Below are 17,316 nucleotides of genomic sequence, written 5' to 3'. Positions count from 1 at the left end.
GGACCATGTTTGCGGATCACGGATCGGATGCAAATACAAATTTTGTATCCGTGCAGGGCTCTACATATACATCCCCTTGCCTCATACTGAGCTATGCCAGCCCTCCCTTCACAACAGGTGGACTCACTTTCCTCATCCTCTCTGAACATGCTGGCTCCCCCCACCACATTAGTCAGCACTCAAATCTAGCCCTGATCTTAGATCCTCTCACCTGCACTGAAAAAACAACGAGACGTCCTTGTGGCACCTTAGAGACTAACAAATTGCTGACACCACATGTTGCAGATGCTGCTGGAACAATGGTGCCCCATAATCTGTCCTCCCCTATTGTGTCCCAGACAGATTAGGTGAGTGGAAACCAGGTGGCAATAGGCTGTTTCTTCCTCCAAGTTTGATGTCATCCCCAGATTTGACTATGGGGGAATTTACACCAAAGAAACACATGACAAGGAGCAACCCTGAGCAGGCACGACAGAGTAGCATGGTATTGGGCACAACATAAATGTCTGACAGCCAGCCACATGGAGCCCAGCTACCATAGTGCTCAGACACCATTGCGGTGGGCCCACTATCAGAACCTGAAGAGAGCCACACAAGGGAAAAAGAGGGTTTAGGATTCTATTGGGTTTGTTTTTTAGTTAGGTGGTAAAAATGCCTCTAGAACAGGAGTTCTAAACTTTATTGCACCGTGACCCCCTTCTGACAAAAATTTCTACATGATCCCAGGAGGGGGGAACCAAAGCTTGAGCCCACCCGAGCCCCGCCAGCTCAGGGGAGGGGAAGGCAAAGCCAAAGCCCAAGCCCCACCACCCCAGAGCGGGGAAGCCAAAGTCCAAGAGCTTCAGCCCCAGGTGGGGAGCCTGTAACCTGAGTGCTGCCACCCAGGGCTGAAGCCCCCGGGTTTTGGCTTTGGCCCCGGGCGGTGGGGCTTGGGTTTCGGCACCAAGTGATGAGGCTTGGGCTTCACCTTCAGCCCCATGGCCCAGCAAGTCTAACACAGTCCTGGTGACCCCATTAAAATGGGGTCCTGACCCACAGTTTGAGAACCCCTGCTCTAGAATCATTCAGCAAGACCTGGACTGGACTAAAAGTGGCAGGGAAGCATCACTGCTTAGAGGCTGACAGATGCTTCACCCCCTAGGGCAGACCCCCCGGGGAGAGTCACTGCTTTAGATAGAGGTACAGTACCATACTGCAGCCATACACTGTGACCTGAACTCCCAAACCTCATGGAATTGCTCCACCGTCATCCTCCTCTTCTCTGAATGAAGATTCTGCCATCTAGGTGAATTTCCCTGGATACCTAACTTCACATTTCCTGATCCCGAAATCATAATCCATTTGTGTGCGCCCATTTCCCCAAACCTCTCCAAATCTTCCTGCATGGGGTGAAGTCTCCATCTGAACTCTGTATTGCTTGTAAATATCCAGACCTCACAACTAGTTCTACTTTCAACGTCTCTTAAATGTGTTATAAATTGCATTAGGTCCCAGCCCTGGGCAAGGGGTCCCCACTTATTACTCCTCTGCATGAGGACTCACTGCCATTTGATTGTACACCGCACTTCCTGCCTATCAACTCTCCAGCCATCTCATTGTCTTACTGCTGATGCCTATATCTGTAATCTCATTTGATATCCACCTATGTGTATCTTGCAAAAGGCTCCAGGTGAACGTAAACCACTGATCTAGCTATCACCTATATTCTGTGTTCTTCCTCCAAAGATTGCAATCAGTTGTTTGAATTGATCTTTTTCTCATAAGCTCTGGGCAGAACTCCCATTTCTATCCAAGTTTATCCATAAGAAGCCATTTCAGGAGGCCTCCAGGAACACAGCTGACCAGCCTGTAATTATTGGCTTCTCTCCCGCTTCTCCTTTCAGAGATTGGTATCACAAGTGTCTTCTGAAAGTCTCAGACACCAGTCAAGCAACATACAAAAATAAAGATGCTAAGGGCTATTCTGTTCTAGTTTTTAATCATCTAAGATTCTGTGTTGGATCCCATCTGTTACAAACAGGGGTGAGGCACTTGGATCAGGATGCATGAAAGAAAGTTCAGAAAGGGCAGGTGAAAAGGGAATTTAGGCAAAAATCTTTTTAGGAATTATCAAAACCATTAGAAAAAGCAAATGACCTGGACTTGCCAAAAAGCAAGGCAATATCTAATTGGTATGATCTATTTGTACGTATGGTACATTATGATAAACAGACATAAGCCTCCACAAACTGGATCTCTGCCTTGAAAAGAATAGCAAGAACTTCCCTGGGGGCACTAGTGCCTAGATACAGGAACCGGCTGCTCAAGGAAATGTACTAGAAACTGCAAACTCATTGTGCATCACTAATGGCAGCTTCGGAGAAACCGTACTGTCCTGAGATCAGAATTCAGCTTGTGAAGTGTGTGTTACTGCATGGGGTGGGGTGTCTCTTTATTTAATACTGTTAATGTCCACCCTAATGATGAACCGGACCCCTCTCCTTCTCAGAAGAAAAGTGGCCATAAGACAGACTAGTTTGTGCTAGATGAATATCTTCAATAAAAACAATTTGTTAAACCAAAACCTTGAAGCATTTAACTAACAAGAGCCCACATCTCAGGTAACTGGAGTTAGCAGATAGACTCAGGCTTCCCAAAAGCCCTTTACACTGGCTCGTCTTCTCCTCCAGCACTGGGCTTTATTCTGTACTCCAGTTAGTGCTGACAGAAGACAGCAGAAATGCCTCACGCTTTAGTAACAATAATCATCCAAGGTCCTTCTCCAGCACCTTCCATCCGAGGCACTCAAAGGCCAGAGACAGGCCTCTGATGTTAGTGGGTCACCAAAGTGAGTTAGGAGCACATGGCCCACTGAAAGTCAGAGGGACTTGTGCTCCCCTAAGTCACTAAGGGTAGGTCTACACTACCCGGTAGTTCGGCGGCAAGCAAATCGAACTTCTGGGTTCGACTTATCGCGTCTTGTCTGGACGAGATAAGTCGAACCCGGAAGTGCTCGCCATCGACTGCGGTACTCCAGCTCGGCGAGAGGAGTACCGTGAAGTCGATGGGGGAGCCTGCCTGCCGCGTCTGGACTGAGGTAGGTTCGAACTAAGGTACTTCGAACTTCAGCTACGTTATTCACGTAGCTGAAGTTGCGTACCTTAGTTCAAATTGGGGGGTTAGTGTAGACCTGCCCTTAGATGCTTTGGAAAATCCCTATTTGAAAGATGGGCCCAGCAAGTTTTAAAGGCCAGTTTCAGAGGTACTAAGTATCTGCGGCTCTCACTGACTGCAGAGGAGTTGGGGTACTCAGGCCCAGGATATACACAAAGGTTGTTGAAGAGCTGGGCTCAGAGAGCAAACGTTCTGACTTTAGTCTGGAGCCACAAGACACTTTGGGGGGAATGAGGCATTCCCAGCAGGAGCACAGCCACTATACATTAATGAGTTAAAGAAGAAGTGTGTTCGAGAGGACGTAGACTCCACTCAGAAGGAAAGCATGTGTGTTTGTGGGAGGAATGCCGAGAATTCAATCAGCAGCTCAAAGGGGATGCAGAGAGAAACTGGACACAAACTGGGAATTAGAATCAAAGTATCTTGGTGCCTCCCCCAGGGTTTCCTCCCAACAGCCACACAGCCTGTGCTGGAATTCAGGGCATGACAGAGGAATCAAATCAACTGCACATTTTTGTCTAATGAATTTTGAAACTATCTTTGGAAGAGAAAAGAACCCTCCTTTCCGATCCCAACAAACCCTCCCCAGAAACACTTGCAGTGATTCAACTCGCTCTTTTCTCTCCCTCATCTGCTGAGTCCACACAAACTGCCCAGTGGCCAAGGGGGTTCCCAACTGCTGCCCCATCCCCTGGCTCACAGGCCATCAGACAACAGGTCCAATCCCCATGAGCATCCCCAGGCAGCCTCTCACCTCGCTACTCAGTCCTTATGAAATACCCACTGGCGGAGGCCACACAGACACTTCCCCACACTAATAATCCTATGGACCATTCAAAGGCAGGCACACAGTAACACAGACCATCCACCAGCCAAGGGCTGCAGGCAGATTCCCCCTGTTGTTTTCATAATCTGTTTCCAGACAGACACATCACTTTTTTCTTTACTCAACAGTTTCCCCTTCCTTTTGTGAGGCACAGCGACCCTGGCAGCTCACTAAGAGGAAGACTGTGCGCAAAGAACACAAGACAGTCTCCTACAGGAGTTAATGTGCCTGAAAAATCCCTCAGCTGAATTCTGCATATGCCTCCCATGCACCACCCACTGTCCAGAGCCCTTAGGCCAATATCCACCATGCCCACTCCAATCCCACTAGACCAGCCACAGCTGCAGTCCTGGTGCACATCCCCTCCCTTGCTTTTACCTGCCTGTACTGGCCATTCACCACGCATAGCCCCTGTGCTTGAATTGTTATACATACCCCATCCCCCCACACCTGCTAAGGATACAGCTCCCTGGTCAATGCTGTGCTCATGGCACTGACATGGGGAGGAGCAGCAAATGGGGCTGTGCTCTGATGCTTCACCTCAGGAAATTCTTCTCATGGATGCTTTGGCCTGGGAAGGAACAACTCCAAACCCATGCATCTTTCTGTGCCCACACAGACTAAATGGGGCACAGGAGTGCCTACTCATCTCCCAAGGGGCGGATGAAAGGAGCTCTGCCTACGTGTAATAACGTCTATGTGAGAGGAGGAACATTCAGCTGAACTGCAACCATGGGGCAGTGGGGGAAGAAGGGGAGCAGCACCAGTCTCCTTGCAGCAAGAGGGACCCCCCTAACCCATCAGGCCCTGCGGACAGAAGATGGGACCCTGGTCTGCCTGGAATGATGCCTGGCCTGGGGGGCTTTTCCCAGTGGGATCAATGCTGTTTGGGAGTGGGATAAAGCCTGTCCCTGAGATCAGAGTGTTTGAACCAGAAAGCTTGTCTTTTCTGCAGTCAGAAGCCAGCAGGCACCAGCTGCAGAATTTGCCGCAGTATACGTGTGTGTGTGTATGCGTGTGAGTGAGTGTGCAGCAGCCAAACTCCTCCCCTCCAGCCTCCTCGCTGTGTGATAAATGTGTCTAACTCCCTCCCTTCTTCCCCGCTCCCCTCCCACTCCAGTCCCAGCCTGATCAATCCCAGCCCCTCGCCCTGGCTCCCCTCCCCCACTTAATTAAGAAGTCTTTTGTTGACTTCACCAGACTTTCAATTGCTCCATCACTGTTCAGCAGGGTTTGCATCTCCCTCTTTACACTAACCCCACAACAGCAGCCTCTGGCCAGTGCTCATGGAGCCAAGCCTGCACCTGCCCCTTGCCCTCTGGTTCTGTCTAAACTAGGAGAAAAGCTTGTATTTAAAAATAGTTTAACTGACACATTCTTAACAGTAGCGTTCACAGGGTTTAATACCTTAATAATATATTAGCTGGTGATGGTCAGTCAGCTTTGGACGTGCCCTGTGAAACTTGAGCCCTCCACTTTGCTGATGGGACAGCGGGTCGCCCCCGCCCTGTAACCTTGGGAATCCAGGACAGGAGCTGCATGCAAAGGGAGGGGCTCATCCAGTGCAGTGTCTGTGCTAAACGGAAGGCACAGCAGGGGCAGGGGACTAACAAGGACAAAGGCTGGGAGGACACAAGTGCTTCACTCTCTTTTCATGTCCAAGGAACTGAAAATCTGAACACTGTCATTAGCCTGGATACAGAGCTGGCAGGACACACACCCCCAGGACAGGAACATCAACTCCACACGCCCAACCACTTCATTCCTCTGTCTGGTGCCCTGGAAAGGCTGCATCACTCATACATTTCACAGGCAGCTTCCCCTTTTCCTCCCCCACACACTGGAAGAGTTTGGATGCTTTCTGGCTTCCTGTAGTGGAAGAATGAAGTGTTGAATAGCTCCAAGCCAGACTTTAGTTAATGCGAGGATACTGCTGTGTGTGTGTGTGTGTGTGTGAGAGAGAGAGAGAGAGCAAAGGGGGCTCCCAGTACCCCTTTCCAATCTATTAACAGCATTGCATTCCATCTTAACACCCCCACCCCCACCCCCTTCCTCATTAGCATTAGCCTCATTCCAGCATCAGCACCATACAGACGACACCTCAGTCACCAACTCTTGCCCAAGGGAGTGCCTGAGACGCCATGCCGCCCCCAGGTAGAGGGACCAGCACACTACCCTCAGGCAAGGCAGTGCTGGCACAAGTTCTGATGCTGCAGCACACTCCAGGTTCCTGGCACTCAGTATTTTTCCCTGGGTCCTACCCTGTATTATCCATCCTGAGATATGTCTGAACCAGAGAGGCAAGTGCAGAGAACAGCTGAGCAGCCAGAGAATCCAGAGTCTCTCTGTCCCTGGGGCACTTGGGACAAGAGCAGCTGGCAAGGGGCGGGGTCCTCATAGAAAAACTAGCTCGGCCTGCAGCCACCTTACCCTCTTGTCACTGTCGTTTTCTGCCCAGACTCCATGCAGCATCCCCTGCCTTATTTCAGCAGATCAAATAGAGAAATTCATCTGCCAGGAATCACTGCAAAGGTCCCCCAGGAAGGGTGATGGCAGATCTCCCAACCACTCCTCAGCCACAGCAGGGTGAAACCCAGCCAATCCCATCCCTTGGGGATCAGACACGGCAGAGCTGGGGCAGTAGACAGGGTGGATCTCCATGTGCCACATATTATCCAGATTTCCTGTGAGCACCTCCAGATGGAAGGAACCCCTACCCAAACTGAGTCGTTTTGGTACCTCCAACCCTTAAGCAATCCAGCTGGGAGATAAGCAGTGTCACCCCAAGAATGAGGCCAATTCTGGCTGTCTCGATCCTGCCTGCCCGCCCCCTCCCCACCCCACTGGCTGGAGGTCTCCATTAACTCTCAGTCGCCCTCGAACACCCATTCACACCAGGCTGAGTGCCCAGGATGGGAAAGGGGAGTCTGCACGTACCATAGGGTCCTGGGATGAGCAGCCCCTGGAAGTAGCAGCCGCTGCTCAGGATGCCGGCAGAGTCACAGACACCAACGGGCTGCAGAAGGCAGCTGCTATGTCAATGCAAATCGGGGGAGGAGCTGGCCAGCCTCTCTCTCTGACACCCATTCAACAATGCGCCAGGCAGACTTAACCCTCTCTGGGACAGTCCTCTCTCTCTCTCCCTCTCTCTCTCTCTCTCACCCACCCACCCCTGGCCCCAGGCACCTCCACACCATCCTGTTAACCCTCCTCGGTACCAAGCCTGGCCCCAGGCACCTCCACACCATCCTGTTAACCCTCCTCGGTACCAAGCCTGGCCCCAGGCACCTCCACACCATCCTGTTAACCCTCCTCGGTACCAAGCCTGGCCCCAGGCACCTCCAGCCATCCTGTTAACCCTCCTCGGTACCAAGCCTGGCCCCAGGCACCTCCAGCCATCCTGTTAACCCTCCTCGGTACCAAGCCTGGCCCCAGGCACCTCCACACCATCCTGTTAACCCTCCTCGGTACCAAGCCTGGCCCCAGGCACCTCCAGCCATCCTGTTAACCCTCCTCGGTACCAAGCCTGGCCCCAGGCACCTCCACACCATCCTGTTAACCCCCTGGGTACCAAGCCTGGCCCCAGGCACCTCCAGCCATCCTGTTAACCCCTTAGGTGCCAGAGCCCAACTCTACAAATGGCCACATATTCCTCGTTCATTAATGCCCTGGGTGCACCAACTATCTGTTGCCCAAGAGGAGAGCTCTGATACCTCATTAGCAACATCAGAGCTTGCCCATGCCTTGAAATCCATGCAATTGGGTAAGGCTCCTTGCCCAGACACTTTCCCAGCTTATTTTATAAACATGTTTCTGAGTCCCTGCAGGCAAGTTGCCACCTTGTTCAATGGAGGAAAGTACCCGCCCCACACTTGGAGGAGAGCCTGTATTTCAGTTATTCCCAAATTGGGACGGGGCCTCATGTCATGCCCAAACTATACAGAAATCTCCTTAATTAGCATTTAAAATATTGGCCAATATTTTGGCTGCCAGACACAATATCATCCATCCCAGCCAGGTGGGGTTTATTAAAGTCCGACATGGCTCAGATAACTAAAGACAGTGAGCAGCTCTAATAATCGTACAGTATGAGGACCCTGACCCCTAAGCACTTCTGCCTTGGATGAAGAAGAGGCCTTTGATCACATGAACGGGGAGTACATGCTATAGACCCTCCAGAGCCTGGTTTCAGGCCTGTTTTTAGATGATGGGTTAAACTTCTATATAAGGACCCCACATCTCTAATCTTAACCAATGACATAATTTCACGCTCATTTAACCTTCTCTGAGGTACCATATAGGGTTGTCCACTGTCCCTTCTTCTGTTTGATCTGGCCCTAGAGCCCATGAAGATCACTACAGGTTCTCATCCAAATATTCGGGTATTAAGATTGGCCCACTGGAGTACCATTAGATGGTATATGCTGATTCCCTTCTGTTTATAATGAACCTTGAAATCACAATCCCTGCCCTTCTTGCGTTAATCCAATACCTTGGCTCACTTTCAGGCTGTAGCATTAACTGGGAAAAGTTAGAACGACTTTAGATTGCCTGGCTGCCTTTTAGCTGGGCTTTCTCCCAGTGGAATTTTCATAGGCAGTCAGAGGCAGTTACATACTTGGGGATACAAATAGCAAGAAACCTTAAAAAAACTGAAAAAATGAATTTAGCTGGCAGAAAACACCAATCAACGGCAAGCACATTCACTGAGCGGGGGGAAGCAGGGGGGTTAATCCAGTTCAGATTAATGTTTTACCTAGATGTTTATACATTTTGAGTGGGCTTCCTGTCATCATCTCACCATTCTATTTTTAAAGATTTAATAGGATTATCAAGACTTGTTTATGGGGCCTAGCACAACACCCCAGACTATCTTGGAGGAAGCTTCAGCTCCTCCCCATTGGCAGTAGCTTCAGACTCCCAGACCTTCATAACTATTATGTTGTCTGTCTCATGTCCAGGTCTCAGTTTGCAACACATAAACAACAATATCCCTTATGGATGGGGATTAAAAGAAAATGAATTAAATCAATCCTCCTGTTGGGATCCTTATCCTACCCTACAGAGAAAAAGAAAATGCCCTCTGTAATGGCCACCAGGAGAGTATGGACCATTTTGACCAACAGATTCCACTTTCACTCTTCACACCATATAAAAGCCACTACATGGGGTAATAGTGATTTACAGATTGGCAACCCACCAAACATATGGAGGGAATGAACAGAAAGAGTTAGAGTCCTCTCTCAATTGGTTGGTGATGGGGGAATGGTTCATTCGAGGTGTTACAGCAGTATAAGCTACAGCAATATTGCAATATATACTGCTAAAACCTTTCCTGACCTATTACTTTGGCCCAACACCCTGAGACTACCTGACATCCCTGAAGTACAGAACAGTAGAGAAGCTCCACAAACTTCCCAGACCCATATATCTACATATATGCTTTTCTGATGGAAAAGGTCTCTAATTTCTGAAGTGATCACTAAATCCTCAAATCAGAGTCATAGAGTTTAGGGTCAGAAGTGACCACCAGATCAACCTGTCTGACCTCCTGTATATCACAGACCATCAACACCACCCAGCACCCACACACTAAACTCAACACCTGAAATCAGACCAAAGCATTATAACCCAGGAGACTAGGCTGTTATCAGCCACAGGCAGAGAATCGGAGAGACTGAGGTGCACCAATGTTAAGAGTCCCCACAAAGGCAGGGAGATGATTGAGATATACCAGATGATCTTGGCAAGTGACCTGCACCCATACACTTCAGAGCAGGGCCGGCTCCAGGGTTTTGGCCTCCCCAAGCAGACACACACACACACACACACACACACACACACACACAAATAAAAAAAGCCGTGATCGCGATCTGCGGCGGCAATTCGGCGGAAGGTCCTTCGCTCCTAGCGGGAGTGAGGGACCGTCCACCGAATTGCCGCCGAATGGCTGGACCTGCCGCCCCTGTCCGGAGTGGCCGCCCCAAGCACCAGCTTGCCAAGCTGGTGCCTGGAGCCGTCCCTGCTTCAGAGGAAGGTGAAAATCTCCCAAGGTCACTACCAATCTGACCTGAGGAAAAAATCCTGCCTAGTCCAATATATGGTGATTAGTTAGACCCTGAGCATATGAGAAAGAGCCAGCCAGCCAGGCACCTGAGAGAGAGACAATGCTTGGTACCACCTCAGAGCCCTGACCCTCCCTGTCCAATGTCCCATCTTAGCCATGGTTATCCCTGATGCTTCAGAGGAATGAGATTTAAAAAAAAAAAGAGATAAAGTGCTAGATTGTCTTTTAAAAAGCTCCACAATGGTCAATTGTATTGCACAATGCAAAACTTGCTTCTATAGACGTATGTTAACATTTAATTCAACAACAACAGAAAGTATTTAGAATGTACTAGACACTGCACAGGCTACATAAAATTAAAGCTCTTAACATAAGACCATAAGCTCTTCCTTCAGATAGAAGCTGACACTGTGGCAAAGATAAGGGCATACTCCTGCAAATGTTGTAGAAATATCCTCCAGTTAAACAGCTGTGGAAAGCAGTTGACACTAGAATTAAAATGATTTGGGGCTTTAGCAATCAAACATCGGTAGAGAACTACATTAGGATATTTACCGATGAAACGGGGCCTCTCATCTGCACAGCGTTAATGGTTCCTGAGAGAAGCTGTGATCATGAAGTGAATGATTTTACAGAGTTAGGAAAGTAAATCAATGCACAAAATAGAACAATGGTGTTCTGATCTCCCTGGCCTCGCAGCCAGCCATCGAAAGGGTCATTGTCCTCTCCAGGGATTAACTATGTAAATTTAAAGATATCCAGGCTGCATTTTTACAAACATTAGACTGAGTTCCCGAAGGCCCACTGACAGGTCTAGATCTCCTGCTGCTTCCCCTTCTCCCTCCTTGACTCTTCACCCACTTCTTTTTCCTTCTGCTTTCACTCTTCCCCTCCCTGCCATGTCTGTGTTGTCCCCCCATTAACTGTATAGTTTAATATTATGATTGTTAAAATGTTTTTTTGCACATGTATGCTAATGCTATGCTGTATGTCACAGATGGTCATTGTCGTGGGGCATCCCGTCCCCCTTTGGGGTGGGAGAAGGAGCGTTATAGCACCAACGCTGAGTCCACCTGACCATCCTTGGCCTTGGGGTGGTTCAGCCTAGTGGCCAGAGTCAATATGATTGCCCTTCCTTGCAGGGCGGTGTGGTCTAGAGGCCAGACTCAATACGGCTGCCCTCCTTAGCAGGACTGCGCGGCCCAATAGCCAGAGTCAATATGGCTGCCCTCATTGGTGTGGCCTAGTGGCCCAAGTCAATGTCGCTGTCCTCTCTTGCAGGGCTGAGCAGTTTGATGACCAGAGGGGGATGGGCCATCACCCGGGGGTGGTGGCGACCAGGGTAGGGGGACTGGGCACTCCCTACTCCACCGGGTCGCAGCCCAAGGCCTTATCAGTGGTGAGTGTACTTGTCACTAGACCAGCAGGGATCCAACTGAAACATGCTGACTTAGTTCCTGATCCAATGGTTAGTCCCCCAGACAACTTCCTACTGTGTCTTCCAGGGGCATGGTCCACAGGTCGTCCATGAAGCTCCAGGTGGTTCTGAGGTCTCCTGGATATCTGTAGGAAGCTGACTATCTGTCTGGGTCTCGGAGGACTTGGCCTCCGTGATCTTGGGCTTCAGCAGCTCCCAGGCGGGAACCTGCAATGTCCGTTCTCTCTTCGGCGGTCAGCCCTGACTGAGCTGGGCTGCTCCCTTTTATACTGATGATCCAGGTAGAGCATGCCCAGTAGGGGCGAGGGGGCATCGCTTCCTCTGCCCAGAGTACAGGGTTAATCCCTCCTTGTCCAGTGCGGGGCAAGTACACCCCATCACAGTCATTTTAAGTTAACAATTTTCATTTTTCGTTTTCTTTTTGTATTGTGATGTTTGCATTGAAAAGTAAAAAATAATAAAACCTTAATAAAAAACTAAACAAACCCTGGGTGCCAGAACTCGACCCCAGCACCACCACATGTTCCTCATTTGTTAACCCCATCGGTGCCAGAACCCGACCCCAGCACCACCACATGTTCCTCATTCGTTAACCCCTGGGATGCCAGAGCCTGCACCCAGCACCTCCACATGTTCCTCATTCTTTAATCCCCTGCGTGCCAGAGCCCAACCCCAGCAGCATCACATGTTCCTCATTCGATAACTCGCTCAGTGCCAGAGTCTGACCCCAGCACTTCCACTGGCTCCTCATTCGTTAACCCCCCAGGTACCAAGGACATCAGTGGGCTCATTCATTAGCCTTCTTGGTGCCAGAGCCCAACCTTGAGTGCTTCTACATGCTCCCTATTGACTCTGTTGGTGCCAAAGTCCAGCCTGAGAAACCTCCCATATGCTCCCTCTTACTCCCTGGGTGATGGACTATGGCTTCATGAGTCTCCTTGTACTCTCAACATCCTTCCCCACCAAGTGCCTCTGCACCCATTAACCTTAGTACTGTACCATTACCAGTACCACAAACCTCAGGAGAGCAAAAGTCATGAGTCACACCGCCAAAATCATGAGATTGACCTGGAAAATCATTTCATACAAAGAATATATTGTGGGGGTTTTGTTTTTTTATTTTTGACCTCCCCCTTACCAATTGTGTGTGTGTGTGTGTGTGTCAGTGTTCCCTCTAAATTTGAACGTTCATCTGCAGAATGGATTTTATGTGCACCAATATGGATGTGATATGTGACACATCACCTTCATATTGATGCACATAACAAAATTCATATGGCAGGGATGGGGCCAAGAGGTTCTCAGTGCGGCAGGGGGTTCAGGGCTGGAGAAGAGGGTTGGCGTGCAGGGGGGTGCAGGCTCTGAGGTGGGGACAGGAATGAGGAGTTTGGGATGCAGGCTGCCCCTAGCCCTCTCTTGTCGCAGTAGCTTGGGGCTGGAGGAGAGGCTCCAGCGGGGCAATGCTGGATCGAGGGAGGGGCTCCTCTCGCTGGGTCCGGGGTCCTCTCCCCCATCCACGGCAAGTCTGGGGCAGGTCTGCGCTGGGGTGAGCGGGGAGGGGCGCCTCTCCCTACCACGGCAGGTCCACGCTGGGACTGGTGGGGAGGAGCGCCTCTCCCAGCCATGGCAGGTCCGTGCTGGGGCCAGCAGTTTTGGTCCCTGTTTCAGGAGCTCTCACCCCTGCCCAGCAATTAATTCCGCCCCCCAAACCAGCCCCCCTCACAACTGTTCAACCCTCACCCCCATCAATTCAGTAACCTCATTAACTCAGTCCCCAGCCCCGTTAATTCTGCCCCCTATCAGTTCAGCCCTCCTTCAGTGCACATCTCTGCTCTTACTGAGGTTCTTCACCCACCTCTCCAAGGCTGGAGTGGGCAGCTCTTCCCCCCTCACCTGCCTCTTGCCAGGCCAAGTGCTGCAAGGAGAGGGGAGAAGCAAGTCCTATCCTCATTGCTCACAGTAGGGGAGGGGAGGGGAAGGGAGGATGGGGCAGAGCCCACCTGAGCTGCTAGGCTCTTTGCTCCCTCCTCCACTCTTCCCCCACCCCCTTGTGAGAATGGCTTTAGGTTGCTATGGGAAGGGGGAAGGCAACTCTGCCTGCCATAGTTCTGATTGGTTATTCTGCACCAGGAGGCAGGCAAGTGGGGCGGGAACTCAATCAGAGGGCTCAAATTTGCCAGAGGACTGGAGCTTCTTGTGTCACTGGTCACCGCCAGAATGGCTTCAGCCCTGGCCAAAATCCCACCACCACAAAAACATCATGAGAGCTGGCAGCATTGCATTACTCTGACCAAAGTGCTCCTTCATCGCCCTGCCCTTGTAATTTCACCACAGCTGCCAAGTTTTGTTAAGCTCTATGTGAGATTTAATGCACGTTATATAATGAACCCATATTTGGCAAAGCTAAGTGAGGCCCTACACTCCATTTGATGGCATTTCTGTGACGGTCTGCCTGCCTGTTGGTCTGGATGTAATGTAGTAACTTTTGAACACAGCAGCCAATCACTTCCAAAATTTCAGAGAACGTTCTAGGCATCAGTGGGCACAATCCTATTGATTTTGGTGAAAATTAGAAAATTATAAAAGCCATTTGGGGGACCTTCAAAGACAGGCAGACAGACAAACAGTCCGAGAAATGCCATCAAATGGAGTGTACGGCACACTCCTCTTTGAGTTCTGGCTTTCACCTTCCACTGCTCCCCACCCTCCATTCTGAGTACCTGGTTCCCCCCTTTCGCTGCTCTCCCTCCTCCACTCCCTCCCTCCCTGCTCTGGGGTGCTGCTGCTTATCCCAGCAACATTCTCCCACACTCCTCTCTTGGGTCCCCACTTTCTCCCCTTGGTCCCTGCTTCCCCTCTAAAAACCCTCTTTCTAATGCTCTCTTAGTTGTGGGGGGAGGGGGAGAACCAGGGACCCAGAGTGGGGAGTGTGTGGGTAGAGAAGCAGGGACCTGGATGGGGGATGAGAGTGGAGTAGGAAGAAAGCAGGGCCCCAGAGGAATGTGGGAGAGAAAAAGGGTGTGGTGGTGGGTTGTGGAAGCAGTGACCTAGAGAGGAGTGTGAGGAAGACACAGGGAACTACAGCTCATCTTATATAAGCAACGAAGTGTGCGACCCTTTAGATTGTACAAAAAAAGAGAGATACAGAGCCTCTGGCGTGAGGGAGGGGAAATGGGAGGCTACACAGAGCCTCCAGCATGCAGGAGGAGGTGGGGGGCTGCAGGGATTCCCTAAAATGGAGAGAGGGTAGCACACAGGGAGCTTGGGGGAGAATGGAGAGATTGGAGGTGCCCTGGTGTAAGCAATGAGCGTAGCCTATAGAGCAGGAGTCAGCAACTTTTCAGAAGTGGTGTGCTGAGTCTTCATTTATTCACTCTGATTTAAGGTTTCGCATGCCAGTAATACATTTTAACGTTTTTAGAAGGTCTCTTTCTATAAGTCTATAATATATAACTAAACTATTGTTGTATGTAAAGCAAATGAGGTTTTAAAAATGTTTAAGAAGCTTCATTTAAAATTAAATTAAAATCCAGAGCCCCCCGGACCGGTGGCCAGGACCCAGGTGTGAGTGTCACTGAAAATCAGCTCGCGTGCCGCCTTCGGCACGCGTGCCATAGGTTGCCTACCCCTGCTATAGAGCAACAAAGCATGTGATTCTCTAGTCATATTGGCAAATTATTTGTATAAGACCCTAAACTTCAGCTTACCCTCAACACACCCTGCCCCAAGCAACGGCAGGGGCAGGATACAGAGCTGCACAGATCATGGCAGGTGTGGTGGGGCCAGGAGGATGGAGTCCTGGGGAGATGCCAGGCAACATGTGTAGGTAAGTTCCAGAGGGCATCGGAAGTTGTGGTCGGGTGGGTGCTGGATGGTGTGCGGGGGTCTGGAGGTGGATAGGAGAGTCCTAGAAGGTATCTGAGGATGACAGAGACTGGAACTGCTGAAGAGTGTGTGCGGTGCTAGATTAGGTGAGTGCTGTTTGCGGGTAGCTGGGTGCAGAGGAAGCTGAGAGCTGGTGGCTGGTAGTTAGCTATGGACGGAAGGCTGTCTGGGAGGAAGGGAGGGTGCTAGGGAGACTGGCACCGGTACTGGACCCCTCACCTTTTCCCTTGTGGCTGTTGCCACTGCTACCATCTGGTCCTTCCTGCTGTGATCCGGCCAGGGAGGAGGGAAGTGAGGCCACATGGCTGCCTGGCAGAGCAGCTGCCACAACAACCTCTGGCGGTCCATAACAGCAACTGCAGTTGTCCCTGCAGCCCAGCTGGATGTGTGACAATGCATCTGGGCTGTGGAAACACAGGCAGGGCTGCCAGATGCACCAGGCAAGGTGCATTACACAGGGAATCCCTGTTTCGCTGTACGCAGATACTGCACAGCTCCCTTCTTTTCTTCCAGTAGGCTTTATTCTCTCATACATGCCCTCCGTCTCAGATACTGAAAGAATTCCTTATTGTTTTTATGTATTAGGCTCTTACAATCCCTCTTAGCTCCCGTAATTTCCATCTTACATTTTACCTTCTGTCATTTTTGCTCCATTTTATTGGCTTTATTCGGGTTTTCTGAAGGATACCTGTTTGTCTTGAATAACTTCCTGAACCTTTCCATTTAACCATTTTATTCCCCTCCACCATCACCCCCTTCTGTTCCCTTTCTTCTTTAGGGATACCCATGTCTTCTGAGACCTTGTATGGTTGCTTAGGCATTCTCCATGTTGTCTAATGATTTTAATTCCTTCACTTTTGATGAGGTTCCACGTTTTTTAAAACTTCTATCTAAAGTGTTGTGGCACTGTGCACATTTTTGGGACATTTCTACCTCAAGGAACTGTTGAACTTAATTATATCATGCCATCTATTTCTTTGTGGCTCAGCTATAATTAGGTGTTGAACCAACTGTGACACAGAGGTCCATGGGTGTTTCACTACTCTGTCAGCAACTCTTGTCAGGCCTGACATACTACACTTAACACACTGTTGTCATGATATATACCCAAATGGTGGCATGTAACAGATCATTGGAAAACTAACAACTCACTGATCATTAATATTCTTGTGTGATGTATGCATGGGATGTGTACAGAGAGATAAGGTGGGTGAGGTAATATCTTTTATTAGACCAACTTCTGTTGGTGAGAGAGACAAGCTTTCAAGCTACACAGAGCTCTTTTTCAGGTTGTGTGTCCAGTTATGGATATGTGCTAGAATTATGTTCTGAAAATGTGTTTGGTAAGCAATGCATAGGTCCAGTTTGCCTTAAATACACATTCCTTAATCTGATTGTCTGACCAGCCTGGTTGTCAGGCAGAGACAATGAAGGTATATTTGCATAAAAAGTAAACAAAGCCATCAACTTAGTGAGTGGGGGAGACAGCCTCTTGCAGTGGTCTGAACCTTAAATGATAAGCAACTGAATCACCTGCTTGTATATAATATTACTGCATTATAAATGAGTATCAATAACATATTTTATGAAAGCCTGTGACACACTAATAATTAGTATCATTGTGAAAAGCATGCATTGACACTATCTGAGAAATTATGGATACTTATTGATATTATGCTTTCCTCTATAAAGGAAGAAACAGATTTTCTCCCAGACAAGAGAGAAAGGAGCATTGTCGAATCAAAACGATGGAAGATTCATTTACATACAAATCAGCATGGAAGGAACAGCCCAAGTTCATCCTGCCCCTTGAAACAAAGTCCATGAACCCTGAGAAATATAAGGGGAAACAGAGAGCCATTTTGGCATCTTTCACTTAGGAAGACAAGGGAAACCAGAACCTTGTACATCTGTGGAAGGTCCTGACTGAGGGAAAGTCAGCCAGTG

At 49.5% G+C, this 17,316-nt stretch overlaps 1 protein-coding gene across 3 annotated transcripts in view; it reads right to left on the bottom strand.

Annotated features, from left to right (window-relative positions):
* The window catches only part of MAP1A (microtubule associated protein 1A), a 101,885-nt gene that overhangs the window by 43,586 nt on the left and 40,983 nt on the right, over window positions 1-17,316 (bottom strand). Inside the window, exon 1 of one of the 3 annotated variants that reach the window (XM_005300635.5) lies at window positions 6,917-7,080. The exons of the other annotated variants lie outside the window; for them this stretch is intronic. The gene's annotated coding sequence lies outside the window, so the exon portion shown is untranslated. Of the gene's footprint in view, window positions 1-6,916; window positions 7,081-17,316 lie in introns of those variants that run through there. 3 annotated transcript variants of the gene reach the window in all.

The sequence above is a fragment of the Chrysemys picta genome, chromosome 10, assembly GCF_011386835.1.
Source record: "Chrysemys picta bellii isolate R12L10 chromosome 10, ASM1138683v2, whole genome shotgun sequence".
In the NCBI taxonomy this organism is placed as follows: domain Eukaryota; kingdom Metazoa; phylum Chordata; order Testudines; family Emydidae; genus Chrysemys; species Chrysemys picta.
Note: the sequence above shows the minus strand (reverse complement) of the source record. Positions and strands in the feature narration are given on the sequence as shown.